Genomic DNA, 20578 nt, shown 5'->3' on the forward strand with positions numbered 1-20578 from the left:
GGATGAGGTGGTGAATGGCGATGGGGTGTGTGTGAGTGGGAAGGATGTGATGCAGGAGGTGGTGTTGTTTTATAAGGAGTTGTATGGGGAAAAATGGGTTGATGATAGGATGTTGACTGATGCTTTGGGGTGTTTAGAAGGTTGTTTGGGTGAGGATGAACGTGAAATATTGGATGATGTAATTGTGTTGGATGAAGTTAAAAAAGTGGTGATGTCTGCGAGTAAGAATAAAACACCTGGGAAGGATGGACTGCCCGTGGAGTTATATGTTAAGGAATGGGACACGATGGGAAATGACTTATTGGAGGTGTGCCAGTATATGTTCACGGAGAATATGTTGAGTGAATCTATGAGAGATGGGGTGGTGGTTTTGGTTCATAAGAAAGGTGATAAAAAGGATTTGGGGAATTGGAGGCCAATCACCCTTTTGAATGCAGACTATAAGGTGTTTAGTAAATTGTTGGCTAGCCGGATGCGGGAAGTGATTGGCGGTGTGGTGGATGAAGATCAAGTGTGTGCAGTGCCTGGGAGAAGTATGACTGAAAATTTGGTGTTGTTGCGTGATGTGATTGGGGATTGTATGAGTCGTAAGCAGAAATGTTTGTTGTTTTCGGTTGATTTTGAAAAAGCTTTTGACCGTGTGTCACATAGCTTTATGTTTAAGGTTTTGTCTAAGATGGGTTATTCCAGGAATTTTGTAAACTGTGTTAGGAGTTTGTATTGTAATGTTTCAAGTGAATTTTTGGTGAATGGGTGGTTGAGTGAGAAAGTGAGAATTAAATCAGGAGTGCGTCAGGGGTGCCCTATGTCCCCTTTTTTGTTTATTAGTGTGATTGAAGTGTTGATGTGTATGGTTAGGAAGGATAAGTTTATGAGAGGTGTGATGATTCCTGGGAGTAATGGAAAGGATGTGAGAATTCTAGGTTACATGGATGATGTAGTGATTGTGAGTGGGAATATGGCTGCAATGAGTAGGGCAAGGTTGATATTAAGTTTGTTTTGTAGTGTCTCAGCTTTTAAGGTCAATTGGACTAAGAGTTCCTTTAAATGTTTTGGTGAGAGGAATGTACGGATGGATGGTGTGAGGTGTGAGGATGGTGCAATAAAGGTGCTTGGGATTAAGTTTAATGATGATTTGAAAGGAAATGAGAGTTGGGAACATTGTGGGGTGAGAGTGGTGCGCAAGTTGAATTTTTGGCGAATGAGAGAATTAACTCTGACTGGGAAAGTTCTGATTATTAAGGCGGTTATTTTGCCTATTTTGTTGTTTGTTGCGAATGTATATCCTGCTGCTTTTAAGAAAATTAGGAAAACTGAGAAATTCATCTTTAATTTTCTTTGGGGAAGTCGCATGGAGAAATTGAAACGGGAATATGTCTATAAGTTATGTGTAAATGGTGGTTTGGATTTTCCAAATATTGATTTCTTTTTAGGGATTAGTTACGTGAAAATGGTGGTGGTGGTTCTAGGGAAAAGTAATAAGTGTGCTTATATGATGAAGTATTCGGCTGGATGGATGCTTTATGGCTTAAAGTGGGTCAAAAGGGATGCTAGAGTGCCTGTTGCTTTTAAGTGTCCTGTATGGTATGGTTGTGTTGAGAAATTTGTAAGGAAGTATGATTTGTTGTCCGTTAACATGAGTGATTTTAGGCAAAAGAAGAAAGTCATTAGGATGGTGCGTGAGCGTGAGGTGGTATGTAATATCAATGGGTTGAGAGGGGAGGAAGTAACCGAGATGTGGAGAAAATTAAGTATAGATGGTGTGACTAACAGACAGAGAGATATCGCTTGGATGATATTGCATGACATTTTGCCTGTTAAAGATGTGCAAAAGAAGAGGGATTTAGTTAAATCTGAGGTATGCCCGAGGGATGGATGTGGTTTGAGAGAGCATGTTAGACATATGGTATGGGATTGTGATTTTGCATATGATGTATGGAAGGGTATAGGGGGACTTTGCAAGGAATTGGTGGGTGTAAAGTATGTAAATTGGAAACTTGCTATGTTTGGGATGGGTGCATGTAGTAGAATTAAGGATAGGATTTTATGGTTGTTGGTGGTGTGTGTAATTGAAAGTTTGTGGGATGCGAGGAATTTGTTAGTTTTTAAAAGGAAGAAAATGTCAGTTAATGAATGTTTGAGATTGATTCTGTCACGTATGTATGTAATATACCTCTGGGATCAGGAACGTGGAAGTATTATAGATGCTGAAGGGATCTGGAAGTTTAAAAAGTGGAGGTTTTTGGTAAAGTTTAATTAGTAGTGTATAATGTACCTGATGATAAGGTTTGGTTTTATTTTTGATTATATACCAAGTGTGATGAAAGGCTAAGTGTCAATGAAAGGCTTTTGTAAGTCGATTTGATTGAGCTTATGCTCCGGCCTATCTGATTTGGAAAAAAAAAAAAAAAAAAAAAAAAAATCTGTTCTTATCAGTTTAATATCTGATACGTCCCCTATCTGGGGACCATATATTAAATGGATTTTTAGAACAGGGAGATGGAAAAAGAGCTTGCTCTGTCCACTCCACGCATTGACCTGGTATTGCAGTATCTCCAGGACCGGTGCACCCCTTCTTTAATGCAGTTTCTAAAATCAGAAAGAATTGAATTCAATGTTTTTTGTTCATTTTGCTTGTTTGTCGGATTTTGGGATGGACTCTTTGGCTTTGCTTTTCTTCTCCTCATTGGATTTTTCATGTTCAAAGTTGCAGAAGCCAGATTACAAGCTCATTTTGGTTCAACTTCAGCAACTGTGCATTGCATTGCCATGTAATGTGATGCAATGCTATCTTTCTAGCTCTCCCTTTTTACTTCCTTTTGGATAAACAGACATATTAGGCAAGCATTTTGGAGCTTTCACCTAAATAACTACAGGTGGTGAGATAAGCTGCACAATATAATTGACCTTTCAGTATATTGTTGCACACACACCATCTATTTAGCAAATGCCCTTGTTATCAACAGCAGCCTTTTAAACTCACCTGAGCTAACAGGTATGTGCGCTGGTTACTCTGCTGCACTTAAAATTTCTTTTTTGGTTTGCTACAATGCCTTTTCTGAAACGTTGTCTCCTTCTGCTGGAACACTGACTTCTTTCATTTAATGCCTGCAGACTATAAAAGAGAACCCAACCCAAAAAGTTTGGTTGATTAGTCTGTGGCATTCTGTTAAACTGTTGCTTATGGCGGTCTCTGTGAGCTTCTCAGCGACATTCAGCCAGCCAGGTATCCTGCCTGCAGTAGATGGAATGTGGCAATGGAACGCTGGCTGCGCGTGTCATAATAGGCTCTGAGCCTTTATATACCTGTGCACAGCAGCAGCCACCTTCAGTCTGCTGCTGGACAGCCAGCAGCAGCAGCAGCAGGAGAGGTATGTAATCAGGAGCCCTCCTGCTAAGGGTAGACAGCTGCTCGTTCCACCCCACCCCCCGCCTTAATTGGTTCTCCTCCCTTCCAACGGTGTTGAGGCGGGTGGGAACAGCAGGGGGTGAAGGTGCTGTGTTTAAAGAGGTGGAGTTATGCAGATCTAAAACGCGTGGATTGCAGCAGCAGCAAGCCGAAAAGTACAGGCATGTAAGGGATCTAGAGGTTGACAACATGTCTTCTTAGCGGGAGTCCAGGAGCTCATCTCCACAAATGGACTTTTCAGGATCCTTGGGTGGCTCCGTAGTTTGAAACCAATTCTGGTTATCGCTTCTCGGCCTTTTGGCTAAGATCAAGTGTAGTATCTGTTCTTATCAGTTTAATATCTGATACGTCCCCTATCTGGGGACCATATATTAAATGGATTTTTAGAACAGGGAGATGGAAAAAGAGCTTGCTCTGTCCACTCCACGCATTGACCTGGTATTGCAGTATCTCCAGGACCGGTGCACCCCTTCTTTAATGCAGTTTCTAAAATCAGAAAGAATTGAATTCAATGTTTTTTGTTCATTTTGCTTGTTTGTCGGATTTTGGGATGGACTCTTTGGCTTTGCTTTTCTTCTCCTCATTGGATTTTTCATGTTCAAAGTTGCAGAAGCCAGATTACAAGCTCATTTTGGTTCAACTTCAGCAACTGTGCATTGCATTGCCATGTAATGTGATGCAATGCTATCTTTCTAGCTCTCCCTTTTTACTTCCTTTTGGATAAACAGACATATTAGGCAAGCATTTTGGAGCTTTCACCTAAATAACTACAGGTGGTGAGATAAGCTGCACAATATAATTGACCTTTCAGTATATTGTTGCACACACACCATCTATTTAGCAAATGCCCTTGTTATCAACAGCAGCCTTTTAAACTCACCTGAGCTAACAGGTATGTGCGCTGGTTACTCTGCTGCGCTTAAAATTTCTTTTTTGGTTTGCTACAATGCCTTTTCTGAAACGTTGTCTCCCTCTGCTGGAACACTGACTTCTTTCATTTAATGCCTGCAGACTATAAAAGAGAACCCAACCCAAAAAGTTTGGTTGATTAGTCTGTGGCATTCTGTTAAACTGTTGCTTATGGCGGTCTCTGTGAGCTTCTCAGCGACATTCAGCCAGCCAGGTATCCTGCCTGCAGTAGATGGAATGTGGCAATGGAACGCTGGCTGCGCGTGTCATAATAGGCTCTGAGCCTTTATATACCTGTGCACAGCAGCAGCCACCTTCAGTCTGCTGCTGGACAGCCAGCAGCAGCAGCAGCAGGAGAGGTATGTAATCAGGAGCCCTCCTGCTAAGGGTAGACAGCTGCTCGTTCCACCCCACCCCCCGCCTTAATTGGTTCTCCTCCCTTCCAACGGTGTTGAGGCGGGTGGGAACAGCAGGGGGTGAAGGTGCTGTGTTTAAAGAGGTGGAGTTATGCAGATCTAAAACGCGTGGATTGCAGCAGCAGCAAGCCGAAAAGTGCAGGCATGTAAGGGATCTAGAGGTTGACAACATGTCTTCTTAACGGGAGTCCAGGAGCTCATCTCCACAAATGAACTTTTCAGGATCCTTGGGTGGCTCCGTAGTTTGAAACCAATTCTGGTTATCGCTTCTCGGCCTTTTGGCTAAGATCAAGTGTAGTATCTTTCGAAAAGGCGGTTTTGGATGTTGGCCGCCCTAGTAGATTGATACATTATGCACACTGGGGTTTAGGCGCTTGTTAGTACGCCAGGTGGCTAATATAGTCATCTGGTGGAAAGCATGGCCCCCCAGGATCGACGCCATTGGGCCGGGGAAGATCGAAAGCCCGAAGTGTGAAGTGCCCCAGGAGTGGTGTCCCTGGGGTGCCTTAACTCACTGGGATTGGGAACCCCACTTGAGTTTATGGCACATTTGCACAAGCACTTCAAATTTTCTTTCTTCGCACACACCCTTATTCCGGGCCTTCTGGCCTTAGGATGGGGAATTTTTCAATTCCCGGTCGAAGGTCCGGGCAGTATTATACTGTGAAACCTTCACTATTTATTTAATTTCTTTGTCACTGTGTGTCCACTTATTCACGTGTGTCACGTCCTACTAGGATTTTGTCGGGATGCGGTTCCCTTACGGGTTCCTCTCTTGGCAGGTCTAGGGGGGGAGTGTGTGGCCATCAGGTTCCGCTCCCCCCTGAACCCCCCTGGCTCTCCTCTTTCGGGAGGAGAGCGTTGTTGGCTCCCCTCTTCCGGGAGGGGAGCACAGTCTTTGGCTCCCAGTGCCTTGCTCGGGTGAGAACTCGGGCAGGTGCTGGGGGTAAGATTGGGTCGCCTCTGGCTTCGGCTGGAGGTGGCTTTTTGTCCCTGTTCCTCGCTGTGGCCTTTTGGCTCGGAGGGACGGGGAATGGTTTGGGGGACCCTTCTCCTTTTGGAGAGGGTTTCAAGAAGACCAGCATCCTAGTGCACTTTTTTTGTGGCACTTGTCACTTTTTTAAGCGCACTCGGGTTTTGTACACGAATTCGGGCTTTCACAAAAAAAAAAAAAAAAAAAAAATCTGTTCTTATCAGTTTAATATCTGATACGTCCCCTATCTGGGGACCATATATTAAATGGATTTTTAGAACAGGGAGATGGAAAAAGAGCTTGCTCTGTCCACTCCACGCATTGACCTGGTATTGCAGTATCTCCAGGACCGGTGCACCCCTTCTTTAATGCAGTTTCTAAAATCAGAAAGAATTGAATTCAATGTTTTTTGTTCATTTTGCTTGTTTGTCGGATTTTGGGATGGACTCTTTGGCTTTGCTTTTCTTCTCCTCATTGGATTTTTCATGTTCAAAGTTGCAGAAGCCAGATTACAAGCTCATTTTGGTTCAACTTTAGCAACTGTGCATTGCATTGCCATGTAATGTGATGCAATGCTATCTTTCTAGCTCTCCCTTTTTACTTCCTTTTGGATAAACAGACATATTAGGCAAGCATTTTGGAGCTTTCACCTAAATAACTACAGGTGGTGAGATAAGCTGCACAATATAATTGACCTTTCAGTATATTGTTGCACACACACCATCTATTTAGCAAATGCCCTTGTTATCAACAGCAGCCTTTTAAACTCACCTGAGCTAACAGGTATGTGCGCTGGTTACTCTGCTGCGCTTAAAATTTCTTTTTTGGTTTGCTACAATGCCTTTTCTGAAACGTTGTCTCCCTCTGCTGGAACACTGACTTCTTTCATTTAATGCCTGCAGACTATAAAAGAGAACCCAACCCAAAAAGTTTGGTTGATTAGTCTGTGGCATTCTGTTAAACTGTTGCTTATGGCGGTCTCTGTGAGCTTCTCAGCGACATTCAGCCAGCCAGGTATCCTGCCTGCAGTAGATGGAATGTGGCAATGGAACGCTGGCTGCGCGTGTCATAATAGGCTCTGAGCCTTTATATACCTGTGCACAGCAGCAGCCACCTTCAGTCTGCTGCTGGACAGCCAGCAGCAGCAGCAGCAGGAGAGGTATGTAATCAGGAGCTCTACTGCTAAGGGTAGACAGCTGCTCGTTCCACCCCACCCCCCGCCTTAATTGGTTCTCCTCCCTTCCAACGGTGTTGAGGCGGGTGGGAACAGCAGGGGGTGAAGGTGCTGTGTTTAAAGAGGTGGAGTTATGCAGATCTAAAACGCGTGGATTGCAGCAGCAGCAAGCCGAAAAGTGCAGGCATGTAAGGGATCTAGAGGTTGACAACATGTCTTCTTAACGGGAGTCCAGGAGCTCATCTCCACAAATGGACTTTTCAGGATCCTTGGGTGGCTCCGTAGTTTGAAACCAATTCTGGTTATCGCTTCTCGGCCTTTTGGCTAAGATCAAGTGTAGTATCTGTTCTTATCAGTTTAATATCTGATACGTCCCCTATCTGGGGACCATATATTAAATGGATTTTTAGAACAGGGAGATGGAAAAAGAGCTTGCTCTGTCCACTCCACGCATTGACCTGGTATTGCAGTATCTCCAGGACCGGTGCACCCCTTCTTTAATGCAGTTTCTAAAATCAGAAAGAATTGAATTCAATGTTTTTTGTTCATTTTGCTTGTTTGTCGGATTTTGGGATGGACTCTTTGGCTTTGCTTTTCTTCTCCTCATTGGATTTTTCATGTTCAAAGTTGCAGAAGCCAGATTACAAGCTCATTTTGGTTCAACTTCAGCAACTGTGCATTGCATTGCCATGTAATGTGATGCAATGCTATCTTTCTAGCTCTCCCTTTTTACTTCCTTTTGGATAAACAGACATATTAGGCAAGCATTTTGGAGCTTTCACCTAAATAACTACAGGTGGTGAGATAAGCTGCACAATATAATTGACCTTTCAGTATATTGTTGCACACACACCATCTATTTAGCAAATGCCCTTGTTATCAACAGCAGCCTTTTAAACTCACCTGAGCTAACAGGTATGTGCGCTGGTTACTCTGCTGCGCTTAAAATTTCTTTTTTGGTTTGCTACAATGCCTTTTCTGAAACGTTGTCTCCCTCTGCTGGAACACTGACTTCTTTCATTTAATGCCTGCAGACTATAAAAGAGAACCCAACCCAAAAAGTTTGGTTGATTAGTCTGTGGCATTCTGTTAAACTGTTGCTTATGGCGGTCTCTGTGAGCTTCTCAGCGACATTCAGCCAGCCAGGTATCCTGCCTGCAGTAGATGGAATGTGGCAATGGAACGCTGGCTGCGCGTGTCATAATAGGCTCTGAGCCTTTATATACCTGTGCACAGCAGCAGCCACCTTCAGTCTGCTGCTGGACAGCCAGCAGCAGCAGCAGGAGAGGTATGTAATCAGGAGCCCTCCTGCTAAGGGTAGACAGCTGCTCGTTCCACCCCACCCCCCGCCTTAATTGGTTCTCCTCCCTTCCAACGGTGTTGAGGCGGGTGGGAACAGCAGGGGGTGAAGGTGCTGTGTTTAAAGAGGTGGAGTTATGCAGATCTAAAACGCGTGGATTGCAGCAGCAGCAAGCCGAAAAGTGCAGGCATGTAAGGGATCTAGAGGTTGACAACATGTCTTCTTAACGGGAGTCCAGGAGCTCACCTCCACAAATGAACTTTTCAGGATCCTTGGGTGGCTCCGTAGTTTGAAACCAATTCTGGTTATCGCTTCTCGGCCTTTTGGCTAAGATCAAGTGTAGTATCTGTTCTTATCAGTTTAATATCTGATACGTCCCCTATCTGGGGACCATATATTAAATGGATTTTTAGAACAGGGAGATGGAAAAAGAGCTTGCTCTGTCCACTCCACGCATTGACCTGGTATTGCAGTATCTCCAGGACCGGTGCACCCCTTCTTTAATGCAGTTTCTAAAATCAGAAAGAATTGAATTCAATGTTTTTTGTTCATTTTGCTTGTTTGTCGGATTTTGGGATGGACTCTTTGGCTTTGCTTTTCTTCTCCTCATTGGATTTTTCATGTTCAAAGTTGCAGAAGCCAGATTACAAGCTCATTTTGGTTCAACTTCAGCAACTGTGCATTGCATTGCCATGTAATGTGATGCAATGCTATCTTTCTAGCTCTCCCTTTTTACTTCCTTTTGGATAAACAGACATACTAGGCAAGCATTTTGGAGCTTTCACCTAAATAACTACAGGTGGTGAGATAAGCTGCACAATATAATTGACCTTTCAGTATATTGTTGCACACACACCATCTATTTAGCAAATGCCCTTGTTATCAACAGCAGCCTTTTAAACTCACCTGAGCTAACAGGTATGTGCGCTGGTTACTCTGCTGCGCTTAAAATTTCTTTTTTGGTTTGCTACAATGCCTTTTCTGAAACGTTGTCTCCCTCTGCTGGAACACTGACTTCTTTCATTTAATGCCTGCAGACTATAAAAGAGAACCCAACCCAAAAAGTTTGGTTGATTAGTCTGTGGCATTCTGTTAAACTGTTGCTTATGGCGGTCTCTGTGAGCTTCTCAGCGACATTCAGCCAGCCAGGTATCCTGCCTGCAGTAGATGGAATGTGGCAATGGAACGCTGGCTGCGCGTGTCATAATAGGCTCTGAGCCTTTATATACCTGTGCACAGCAGCAGCCACCTTCAGTCTGCTGCTGGACAGCCAGCAGCAGCAGCAGCAGGAGAGGTATGTAATCAGGAGCCCTCCTGCTAAGGGTAGACAGCTGCTCGTTCCACCCCACCCCTCGCCTTAATTGGTTCTCCTCCCTTCCAACGGTGTTGAGGCGGGTGCGAACAGCAGGGGGTGAAGGTGCTGTGTTTAAAGAGGTGGAGTTATGCAGATCTAAAACGCGTGGATTGCAGCAGCAGCAAGCCGAAAAGTGCAGGCATGTAAGGGATCTAGAGGTTGACAACATGTCTTCTTAACGGGAGTCCAGGAGCTCATCTCCACAAATGGACTTTTCAGGATCCTTGGGTGGCTCCGTAGTTTGAAACCAATTCTGGTTATCGCTTCTCGGCCTTTTGGCTAAGATCAAGTGTAGTATCTGTTCTTATCAGTTTAATATCTGATACGTCCCCTATCTGGGGACCATATATTAAATGGATTTTTAGAACAGGGAGATGGAAAAAGAGCTTGCTCTGTCCACTCCACGCATTGACCTGGTATTGCAGTATCTCCAGGACCGGTGCACCCCTTCTTTAATGCAGTTTCTAAAATCAGAAAGAATTGAATTCAATGTTTTTTGTTAATTTTGCTTGTTTGTCGGATTTTGGGATGGACTCTTTGGCTTTGCTTTTCTTCTCCTCATTGGATTTTTCATGTTCAAAGTTGCAGAAGCCAGATTACAAGCTCATTTTGGTTCAACTTCAGCAACTGTGCATTGCATTGCCATGTAATGTGATGCAATGCTATCTTTCTAGCTCTCCCTTTTTACTTCCTTTTGGATAAACAGACATATTAGGCAAGCATTTTGGAGCTTTCACCTAAATAACTACAGGTGGTGAGATAAGCTGCACAATATAATTGACCTTTCAGTATATTGTTGCACACACACCATCTATTTAGCAAATGCCCTTGTTATCAACAGCAGCCTTTTAAACTCACCTGAGCTAACAGGTATGTGCGCTGGTTACTCTGCTGCGCTTAAAATTTCTTTTTTGGTTTGCTACAATGCCTTTTCTGAAACGTTGTCTCCCTCTGCTGGAACACTGACTTCTTTCATTTAATGCCTGCAGACTATAAAAGAGAACCCAACCCAAAAAGTTTGGTTGATTAGTCTGTGGCATTCTGTTAAACTGTTGCTTATGGCGGTCTCTGTGAGCTTCTCAGCGACATTCAGCCAGCCAGGTATCCTGCCTGCAGTAGATGGAATGTGGCAATGGAACGCTGGCTGCGCGTGTCATAATAGGCTCTGAGCCTTTATATACCTGTGCACAGCAGCAGCCACCTTCAGTCTGCTGCTGGACAGCCAGCAGCAGCAGCAGGAGAGGTATGTAATCAGGAGCCCTCCTGCTAAGGGTAGACAGCTGCTCGTTCCACCCCACCCCCCGCCTTAATTGGTTCTCCTCCCTTCCAACGGTGTTGAGGCGGGTGGGAACAGCAGGGGGTGAAGGTGCTGTGTTTAAAGAGGTGGAGTTATGCAGATCTAAAACGCGTGGATTGCAGCAGCAGCAAGCCGAAAAGTGCAGGCATGTAAGGGATCTAGAGGTTGACAACATGTCTTCTTAACGGGAGTCCAGGAGCTCATCTCCACAAATGGACTTTTCAGGATCCTTGGGTGGCTCCGTAGTTTGAAACCAATTCTGGTTATCGCTTCTCGGCCTTTTGGCTAAGATCAAGTGTAGTATCTGTTCTTATCAGTTTAATATCTGATACGTCCCCTATCTGGGGACCATATATTAAATGGATTTTTAGAACAGGGAGATGGAAAAAGAGCTTGCTCTGTCCACTCCACGCATTGACCTGGTATTGCAGTATCTCCAGGACCGGTGCACCCCTTCTTTAATGCAGTTTCTAAAATCAGAAAGAATTGAATTCAATGTTTTTTGTTCATTTTGCTTGTTTGTCGGATTTTGGGATGGACTCTTTGGCTTTGCTTTTCTTCTCCTCATTGGATTTTTCATGTTCAAAGTTGCAGAAGCCAGATTACAAGCTCATTTTGGTTCAACTTCAGCAACTGTGCATTGCATTGCCATGTAATGTGATGCAATGCTATCTTTCTAGCTCTCCCTTTTTACTTCCTTTTGGATAAACAGACATATTAGGCAAGCATTTTGGAGCTTTCACCTAAATAACTACAGGTGGTGAGATAAGCTGCACAATATAATTGACCTTTCAGTATATTGTTGCACACACACCATCTATTTAGCAAATGCCCTTGTTATCAACAGCAGCCTTTTAAACTCACCTGAGCTAACAGGTATGTGCGCTGGTTACTCTGCTGCGCTTAAAATTTCTTTTTTGGTTTGCTACAATGCCTTTTCTGAAACGTTGTCTCCCTCTGCTGGAACACTGACTTCTTTCATTTAATGCCTGCAGACTATAAAAGAGAACCCAACCCAAAAAGTTTGGTTGATTAGTCTGTGGCATTCTGTTAAACTGTTGCTTATGGCGGTCTCTGTGAGCTTCTCAGCGACATTCAGCCAGCCAGGTATCCTGTCTGCAGTAGATGGAATGTGGCAATGGAACGCTGGCTGCGCGTGTCATAATAGGCTCTGAGCCTTTATATACCTGTGCACAGCAGCAGCCACCTTCAGTCTGCTGCTGGACAGCCAGCAGCAGCAGCAGCAGGAGAGGTATGTAATCAGGAGCCCTCCTGCTAAGGGTAGACAGCTGCTCGTTCCACCCCACCCCCCGCCTTAATTGGTTCTCCTCCCTTCCAACGGTGTTGAGGCGGGTGGGAACAGCAGGGGGTGAAGGTGCTGTGTTTAAAGAGGTGGAGTTATGCAGATCTAAAACGCGTGGATTGCAGCAGCAGCAAGCCGAAAAGTGCAGGCATGTAAGGGATCTAGAGGTTGACAACATGTCTTCTTAACGGGAGTCCAGGAGCTCATCTCCACAAATGGACTTTTCAGGATCCTTGGGTGGCTCCGTAGTTTGAAACCAATTCTGGTTATCGCTTCTCGGCCTTTTGGCTAAGATCAAGTGTAGTATCTGTTCTTATCAGTTTAATATCTGATACGTCCCCTATCTGGGGACCATATATTAAATGGATTTTTAGAACAGGGAGATGGAAAAAGAGCTTGCTCTGTCCACTCCACGCATTGACCTGGTATTGCAGTATCTCCAGGACCGGTGCACCCCTTCTTTAATGCAGTTTCTAAAATCAGAAAGAATTGAATTCAATGTTTTTTGTTCATTTTGCTTGTTTGTCGGATTTTGGGATGGACTCTTTGGCTTTGCTTTTCTTCTCCTCATTGGATTTTTCATGTTCAAAGTTGCAGAAGCCAGATTACAAGCTCATTTTGGTTCAACTTCAGCAACTGTGCATTGCATTGCCATGTAATGTGATGCAATGCTATCTTTCTAGCTCTCCCTTTTTACTTCCTTTTGGATAAACAGACATATTAGGCAAGCATTTTGGAGCTTTCACCTAAATAACTACAGGTGGTGAGATAAGCTGCACAATATAATTGACCTTTCAGTATATTGTTGCACACACACCATCTATTTAGCAAATGCCCTTGTTATCAACAGCAGCCTTTTAAACTCACCTGAGCTAACAGGTATGTGCGCTGGTTACTCTGCTGCGCTTAAAATTTCTTTTTTGGTTTGCTACAATGCCTTTTCTGAAACGTTGTCTCCCTCTGCTGGAACACTGACTTCTTTCATTTAATGCCTGCAGACTATAAAAGAGAACCCAACCCAAAAAGTTTGGTTGATTAGTCTGTGGCATTCTGTTAAACTGTTGCTTATGGCGGTCTCTGTGAGCTTCTCAGCGACATTCAGCCAGCCAGGTATCCTGCCTGCAGTAGATGGAATGTGGCAATGGAACGCTGGCTGCGCGTGTCATAATAGGCTCTGAGCCTTTATATACCTGTGCACAGCAGCAGCCACCTTCAGTCTGCTGCTGGACAGCCAGCAGCAGCAGCAGCAGGAGAGGTATGTAATCAGGAGCCCTCCTGCTAAGGGTAGACAGCTGCTCGTTCCACCCCACCCCCCGCCTTAATTGGTTCTCCTCCCTTCCAACGGTGTTGAGGCGGGTGGGAACAGCAGGGGGTGAAGGTGCTGTGTTTAAAGAGGTGGAGTTATGCAGATCTAAAACGCGTGGATTGCAGCAGCAGCAAGCCGAAAAGTGCAGGCATGTAAGGGATCTAGAGGTTGACAACATGTCTTCTTAACGGGAGTCCAGGAGCTCATCTCCACAAATGGACTTTTCAGGATCCTTGGGTGGCTCCGTAGTTTGAAACCAATTCTGGTTATCGCTTCTCGGCCTTTTGGCTAAGATCAAGTGTAGTATCTGTTCTTATCAGTTTAATATCTGATACGTCCCCTATCTGGGGACCATATATTAAATGGATTTTTAGAACAGGGAGATGGAAAAAGAGCTTGCTCTGTCCACTCCACGCATTGACCTGGTATTGCAGTATCTCCAGGACCGGTGCACCCCTTCTTTAATGCAGTTTCTAAAATCAGAAAGAATTGAATTCAATGTTTTTTGTTCATTTTGCTTGTTTGTCGGATTTTGGGATGGACTCTTTGGCTTTGCTTTTCTTCTCCTCATTGGATTTTTCATGTTCAAAGTTGCAGAAGCCAGATTACAAGCTCATTTTGGTTCAACTTCAGCAACTGTGCATTGCATTGCCATGTAATGTGATGCAATGCTATCTTTCTAGCTCTCCCTTTTTACTTCCTTTTGGATAAACAGACATATTAGGCAAGCATTTTGGAGCTTTCACCTAAATAACTACAGGTGGTGAGATAAGCTGCACAATATAATTGACCTTTCAGTATATTGTTGCACACACACCATCTATTTAGCAAATGCCCTTGTTATCAACAGCAGCCTTTTAAACTCACCTGAGCTAACAGGTATGTGCGCTGGTTACTCTGCTGCGCTTAAAATTTCTTTTTTGGTTTGCTACAATGCCTTTTCTGAAACGTTGTCTCCCTCTGCTGGAACACTGACTTCTTTCATTTAATGCCTGCAGACTATAAAAGAGAACCCAACCCAAAAAGTTTGGTTGATTAGTCTGTGGCATTCTGTTAAACTGTTGCTTATGGCGGTCTCTGTGAGCTTCTCAGCGACATTCAGCCAGCCAGGTATCCTGCCTGCAGTAGATGGAATGTGGCAATGGAACGCTGGCTGCGCGTGTCATAATAGGCTCTGAGCCTTTATATACCTGTGCACAGCAGCAGCCACCTTCAGTCTGCTGCTGGACAGCCAGCAGCAGCAGCAGCAGGAGAGGTATGTAATCAGGAGCCCTCCTGCTAAGGGTAGACAGCTGCTCGTTCCACCCCACCCCCCGCCTTAATTGGTTCTCCTCCCTTCCAACGGTGTTGAGGCGGGTGGGAACAGCAGGGGGTGAAGGTGCTGTGTTTAAAGAGGTGGAGTTATGCAGATCTAAAACGCGTGGATTGCAGCAGCAGCAAGCCGAAAAGTGCAGGCATGTAAGGGATCTAGAGGTTGACAACATGTCTTCTTAACGGGAGTCCAGGAGCTCATCTCCACAAATGGACTTTTCAGGATCCTTGGGTGGCTCCGTAGTTTGAAACCAATTCTGGTTATCGCTTCTCGGCCTTTTGGCTAAGATCAAGTGTAGTATCTGTTCTTATCAGTTTAATATCTGATACGTCCCCTATCTGGGGACCATATATTAAATGGATTTTTAGAACAGGGAGATGGAAAAAGAGCTTGCTCTGTCCACTCCACGCATTGACCTGGTATTGCAGTATCTCCAGGACCGGTGCACCCCTTCTTTAATGCAGTTTCTAAAATCAGAAAGAATTGAATTCAATGTTTTTTGTTCATTTTGCTTGTTTGTCGGATTTTGGGATGGACTCTTTGGCTTTGCTTTTCTTCTCCTCATTGGATTTTTCACGTTCAAAGTTGCAGAAGCCAGATTACAAGGTCATTTTGGTTCAACTTCAGCAACTGTGCATTGCATTGCCATGTAATGTGATGCAATGCTATCTTTCTAGCTCTCCCTTTTTACTTCCTTTTGGATAAACAGACATATTAGGCAAGCATTTTGGAGCTTTCACCTAAATAACTACAGGTGGTGAGATAAGCTGCACAATATAATTGACCTTTCAGTATATTGTTGCACACACACCATCTATTTAGCAAATGCCCTTGTTATCAACAGCAGCCTTTTAAACTCACCTGAGCTAACAGGTATGTGCGCTGGTTACTCTGCTGCGCTTAAAATTTCTTTTTTGGTTTGCTACAATGCCTTTTCTGAAACGTTGTCTCCCTCTGCTGGAACACTGACTTCTTTCATTTAATGCCTGCAGACTATAAAAGAGAACCCAACCCAAAAAGTTTGGTTGATTAGTCTGTGGCATTCTGTTAAACTGTTGCTTATGGCGGTCTCTGTGAGCTTCTCAGCGACATTCAGCCAGCCAGGTATCCTGCCTGCAGTAGATGGAATGTGGCAATGGAACGCTGGCTGCGCGTGTCATAATAGGCTCTGAGCCTTTATATACCTGTGCACAGCAGCAGCCACCTTCAGTCTGCTGCTGGACAGCCAGCAGCAGCAGCAGCAGGAGAGGTATGTAATCAGGAGCCCTCCTGCTAAGGGTAGACAGCTGCTCGTTCCACCCCACCCCCCGCCTTAATTGGTTCTCCTCCCTTCCAACGGTGTTGAGGCGGGTGGGAACAGCAGGGGGTGAAGGTGCTGTGTTTAAAGAGGTGGAGTTATGCAGATCTAAAACGCGTGGATTGCAGCAGCAGCAAGCCGAAAAGTGCAGGCATGTAAGGGATCTAGAGGTTGACAACATGTCTTCTTAACGGGAGTCCAGGAGCTCATCTCCACAAATGGACTTTTCAGGATCCTTGGGTGGCTCCGTAGTTTGAAACCAATTCTGGTTATCGCTTCTCGGCCTTTTGGCTAAGATCAAGTGTAGTATCTGTTCTTATCAGTTTAATATCTGATACGTCCCCTATCTGGGGACCATATATTAAATGGATTTTTAGAACAGGGAGATGGAAAAAGAGCTTGCTCTGTCCACTCCACGCATTGACCTGGTATTGCAGTATCTCCAGGACCGGTGCACCCCTTCTTTAATGCAGTTTCTAAAATCAGAAAGAATTGAATTCAATGTTTTTTGTTCATTTTGCTTGTTTGTCGGATTTTGGGATGGACTCTTTGGCTTTGCTTTTCTTCTCCTCATTGGATTTTTCACGTTCAAAGTTGCAGAAGCCAGATTACAAGGTCATTTTGGTTCAACTTCAGCAACTGTGCATTGCATTGCCATGTAATGTGATGCAATGCTATCTTTCTAGCTCTCCCTTTTTACTTCCTTTTGGATAAACAGACATATTAGGCAAGCATTTTGGAGCTTTCACCTAAATAACTACAGGTGGTGAGATAAGCTGCACAATATAATTGACCTTTCAGTATATTGTTGCACACACACCATCTATTTAGCAAATGCCCTTGTTATCAACAGCAGCCTTTTAAACTCACCTGAGCTAACAGGTATGTGCGCTGGTTACTCTGCTGCGCTTAAAATTTCTTTTTTGGTTTGCTACAATGCCTTTTCTGAAACGTTGTCTCCCTCTGCTGGAACACTGACTTCTTTCATTTAATGCCTGCAGACTATAAAAGAGAACCCAACCCAAAAAGTTTGGTTGATTAGTCTGTGGCATTCTGTTAAACTGTTGCTTATGGCGGTCTCTGTGAGCTTCTCAGCGACATTCAGCCAGCCAGGTATCCTGCCTGCAGTAGATGGAATGTGGCAATGGAACGCTGGCTGCGCGTGTCATAATAGGCTCTGAGCCTTTATATACCTGTGCACAGCAGCAGCCACCTTCAGTCTGCTGCTGGACAGCCAGCAGCAGCAGCAGCAGGAGAGGTATGTAATCAGGAGCCCTCCTGCTAAGGGTAGACAGCTGCTCGTTCCACCCCACCCCCCGCCTTAATTGGTTCTCCTCCCTTCCAACGGTGTTGAGGCGGGTGGGAACAGCAGGGGGTGAAGGTGCTGTGTTTAAAGAGGTGGAGTTATGCAGATCTAAAACGCGTGGATTGCAGCAGCAGCAAGCCGAAAAGTGCAGGCATGTAAGGGATCTAGAGGTTGACAACATGTCTTCTTAACAGGAGTCCAGGAGCTCATCTCCACAAATGGACTTTTCAGGATCCTTGGGTGGCTCCGTAGTTTGAAACCAATTCTGGTTATCGCTTCTCGGCCTTTTGGCTAAGATCAAGTGTAGTATCTGTTCTTATCAGTTTAATATCTGATACGTCCCCTATCTGGGGACCATATATTAAATGGATTTTTAGAACAGGGAGATGGAAAAAGAGCTTGCTCTGTCCACTCCACGCATTGACCTGGTATTGCAGTATCTCCAGGACCGGTGCACCCCTTCTTTAATGCAGTTTCTAAAATCAGAAAGAATTGAATTCAATGTTTTTTGTTCATTTTGCTTGTTTGTCGGATTTTGGGATGGACTCTTTGGCTTTGCTTTTCTTCTCCTCATTGGATTTTTCATGTTCAAAGTTGCAGAAGCCAGATTACAAGCTCATTTTGGTTCAACTTCAGCAACTGTGCATTGCATTGCCATGTAATGTGATGCAATGCTATCTTTCTAGCTCTCCCTTTTTACTTCCTTTTGGATAAACAGACATATTAGGCAAGCATTTTGGAGCTTTCACCTAAATAACTACAGGTGGTGAGATAAGCTGCACAATATAATTGACCTTTCAGTATATTGTTGCACACACACCATCTATTTAGCAAATGCCCTTGTTATCAACAGCAGCCTTTTAAACTCACCTGAGCTAACAGGTATGTGCGCTGGTTACTCTGCTGCGCTTAAAATTTCTTTTTTGGTTTGCTACAATGCCTTTTCTGAAACGTTGTCTCCCTCTGCTGGAACACTGACTTCTTTCATTTAATGCCTGCAGACTATAAAAGAGAACCCAACCCAAAAAGTTTGGTTGATTAGTCTGTGGCATTCTGTTAAACTGTTGCTTATGGCGGTCTCTGTGAGCTTCTCAGCGACATTCAGCCAGCCAGGTATCCTGCCTGCAGTAGATGGAATGTGGCAATGGAACGCTGGCTGCGCGTGTCATAATAGGCTCTGAGCCTTTATATACCTGTGCACAGCAGCAGCCACCTTCAGTCTGCTGCTGGACAGCCAGCAGCAGCAGGAGAGGTATGTAATCAGGAGCCCTCCTGCTAAGGGTAGACAGCTGCTCGTTCCACCCCACCCCCCGCCTTAATTGGTTCTCCTCCCTTCCAACGGTGTTGAGGCGGGTGGGAACAGCAGGGGGTGAAGGTGCTGTGTTTAAAGAGGTGGAGTTATGCAGATCTAAAACGCGTGGATTGCAGCAGCAGCAAGCCGAAAAGTGCAGGCATGTAAGGGATCTAGAGGTTGACAACATGTCTTCTTAACGGGAGTCCAGGAGCTCATCTCCACAAATGGACTTTTCAGGATCCTTGGGTGGCTCCGTAGTTTGAAACCAATTCTGGTTATCGCTTCTCGGCCTTTTGGCTAAGATCAAGTGTAGTATCTGTTCTTATCAGTTTAATATCTGATACGTCCCCTATCTGGGGACCATATATTAAATGGATTTTTAGAACAGGGAGATGGAAAAAGAGCTTGCTCTGTCCACTCCACGCATTGACCTGGTATTGCAGTATCTCCAGGACCGGTGCACCCCTTCTTTAATGCAGTTTCTAAAATCAGAAAGAATTGAATTCAATGTTTTTTGTTCATTTTGCTTGTTTGTCGGATTTTGGGATGGACTCTTTGGCTTTGCTTTTCTTCTCCTCATTGGATTTTTCATGTTCAAAGTTGCAGAAGCCAGATTACAAGCTCATTTTGGTTCAACTTCAGCAACTGTGCATTGCATTGCCATGTAATGTGATGCAATGCTATCTTTCTAGCTCTCCCTTTTTACTTCCTTTTGGATAAACAGACATATTAGGAAAGCATTTTGGAGCTTTCACCTAAATAACTACAGGTGGTGAGATAAGCTGCACAATATAATTGACCTTTCAGTATATTGTTGCACACACACCATCTATTTAGCAAATGCCCTTGCTATCAACAGCAGCCTTTTAAACTCACCTGAGCTAACAGGTATGTGCGCCGGTTACTCTGCTGCGCTTAAAATTTCTTTTTTGGTTTGCTACAATGCCTTTTCTGAAACGTTGTCTCCCTCTGCTGGAACACTGACTTCTTTCATTTAATGCCTGCAGACTATAAAAGAGAACCCAACCCAAAAAGTTTGGTTGATTAGTCTGTGGCATTCTGTTAAACTGTTGCTTATGGCGGTCTCTGTGAGCTTCTCAGCGACATTCAGCCAGCCAGGTATCCTGCCTGCAGTAGATGGAATGTGGCAATGGAACGCTGGCTGCGCGTGTCATAATAGGCTCTGAGCCTTTATATACCTGTGCACAGCAGCAGCCACCTTCAGTCTGCTGCTGGACAGCCAGCAGCAGCAGCAGCAGGAGAGGTATGTAATCAGGAGCCCTCCTGCTAAGGGTAGACAGCTGCTCGTTCCACCCCACCCCCCGCCTTAATTGGTTCTCCTCCCTTCCAATGGTGTTGAGGCGGGTGGGAACAGCAGGGGGTGAAGGTGCTGTGTTTAAAGAGGTGGAGTTATGCAGATCTAAAACGCGTGGATTGCAGCAGCAGCAAGCCGAAAAGTGCAGGCATGTAAGGGATCTAGAGGTTGACAACATGTCTTCTTAACGGGAGTAGGGGGCTCATCTCCACAAATGGACTTTTCAGGATCCTTGGGTGGCTCCGTAGTTTGAAACCAATTCTGGTTATCGCTTCTCGGCCTTTTGGCTAAGATCAAGTGTAGTATCTGTTCTTATCAGTTTAATATCTGATACGTCCCCTATCTGGGGACCATATATTAAATGGATTTTTAGAACAGGGAGATGGAAAAAGAGCTTGCTCTGTCCACTCCACGCATTGACCTGGTATTGCAGTATCTCCAGGACCGGTGCACCCCTTCTTTAATGCAGTTTCTAAAATCAGAAAGAATTGAATTCAATGTTTTTTGTTCATTTTGCTTGTTTGTCGGATTTTGGGATGGACTCTTTGGCTTTGCTTTTCTTCTCCTCATTGGATTTTTCATGTTCAAAGTTGCAGAAGCCAGATTACAAGCT

The 20578-nt window shown here is 44.5% G+C and overlaps 14 non-coding genes and 1 pseudogene across 14 annotated transcripts; all 15 read left to right on the forward strand.

Annotated features, from left to right (window-relative positions):
- Positions 1-2385: 2385 nt before the first annotated feature.
- LOC141183392 (U2 spliceosomal RNA) lies at positions 2386-2575 on the forward strand. Its single transcript, XR_012258359.1, has one exon. It is a non-coding gene; the product is annotated as a U2 spliceosomal RNA (small nuclear RNA).
- A 1115-nt stretch (positions 2576-3690) lies between these two features.
- Positions 3691-3881, forward strand: LOC141183974 (U2 spliceosomal RNA). The gene has a single exon (XR_012258775.1). It is a non-coding gene; the product is annotated as a U2 spliceosomal RNA (small nuclear RNA).
- Positions 3882-4996: 1115 nt separating this feature from the next.
- On the forward strand, positions 4997-5088 carry LOC141183538 (U2 spliceosomal RNA; annotated as a pseudogene).
- Positions 5089-5882: 794 nt separating this feature from the next.
- Positions 5883-6070, forward strand: LOC141183442 (U2 spliceosomal RNA). The gene has a single exon (XR_012258395.1). It is a non-coding gene; the product is annotated as a U2 spliceosomal RNA (small nuclear RNA).
- Positions 6071-7185: 1115 nt separating this feature from the next.
- On the forward strand, positions 7186-7376 carry LOC141183975 (U2 spliceosomal RNA). Its single transcript, XR_012258776.1, has one exon. It is a non-coding gene; the product is annotated as a U2 spliceosomal RNA (small nuclear RNA).
- A 1112-nt stretch (positions 7377-8488) lies between these two features.
- Positions 8489-8679, forward strand: LOC141183976 (U2 spliceosomal RNA). Its single transcript, XR_012258777.1, has one exon. It is a non-coding gene; the product is annotated as a U2 spliceosomal RNA (small nuclear RNA).
- Positions 8680-9794: 1115 nt separating this feature from the next.
- On the forward strand, positions 9795-9985 carry LOC141183977 (U2 spliceosomal RNA). The gene has a single exon (XR_012258778.1). It is a non-coding gene; the product is annotated as a U2 spliceosomal RNA (small nuclear RNA).
- A 1112-nt stretch (positions 9986-11097) lies between these two features.
- Positions 11098-11288, forward strand: LOC141183978 (U2 spliceosomal RNA). The gene has a single exon (XR_012258779.1). It is a non-coding gene; the product is annotated as a U2 spliceosomal RNA (small nuclear RNA).
- A 1115-nt stretch (positions 11289-12403) lies between these two features.
- LOC141183980 (U2 spliceosomal RNA) lies at positions 12404-12594 on the forward strand. The gene has a single exon (XR_012258781.1). It is a non-coding gene; the product is annotated as a U2 spliceosomal RNA (small nuclear RNA).
- Positions 12595-13709: 1115 nt separating this feature from the next.
- Positions 13710-13900, forward strand: LOC141183982 (U2 spliceosomal RNA). The gene has a single exon (XR_012258782.1). It is a non-coding gene; the product is annotated as a U2 spliceosomal RNA (small nuclear RNA).
- Positions 13901-15015: 1115 nt separating this feature from the next.
- LOC141183983 (U2 spliceosomal RNA) lies at positions 15016-15206 on the forward strand. Its single transcript, XR_012258783.1, has one exon. It is a non-coding gene; the product is annotated as a U2 spliceosomal RNA (small nuclear RNA).
- Positions 15207-16321: 1115 nt separating this feature from the next.
- LOC141183984 (U2 spliceosomal RNA) lies at positions 16322-16512 on the forward strand. The gene has a single exon (XR_012258784.1). It is a non-coding gene; the product is annotated as a U2 spliceosomal RNA (small nuclear RNA).
- A 1115-nt stretch (positions 16513-17627) lies between these two features.
- Positions 17628-17818, forward strand: LOC141183985 (U2 spliceosomal RNA). The gene has a single exon (XR_012258785.1). It is a non-coding gene; the product is annotated as a U2 spliceosomal RNA (small nuclear RNA).
- A 1109-nt stretch (positions 17819-18927) lies between these two features.
- LOC141183986 (U2 spliceosomal RNA) lies at positions 18928-19118 on the forward strand. The gene has a single exon (XR_012258786.1). It is a non-coding gene; the product is annotated as a U2 spliceosomal RNA (small nuclear RNA).
- Positions 19119-20232: 1114 nt separating this feature from the next.
- On the forward strand, positions 20233-20423 carry LOC141183987 (U2 spliceosomal RNA). Its single transcript, XR_012258787.1, has one exon. It is a non-coding gene; the product is annotated as a U2 spliceosomal RNA (small nuclear RNA).
- The last annotated feature ends 155 nt before the right edge of the window (positions 20424-20578 follow it).

The sequence above is a fragment of the Phyllobates terribilis genome, unplaced genomic scaffold (genome assembly GCF_046119375.1).
Source record: "Phyllobates terribilis strain yellow unplaced genomic scaffold, ASM4611937v1 Scaffold_38__1_contigs__length_12584779, whole genome shotgun sequence".
NCBI lineage: Eukaryota > Metazoa > Chordata > Amphibia > Anura > Dendrobatidae > Phyllobates > Phyllobates terribilis.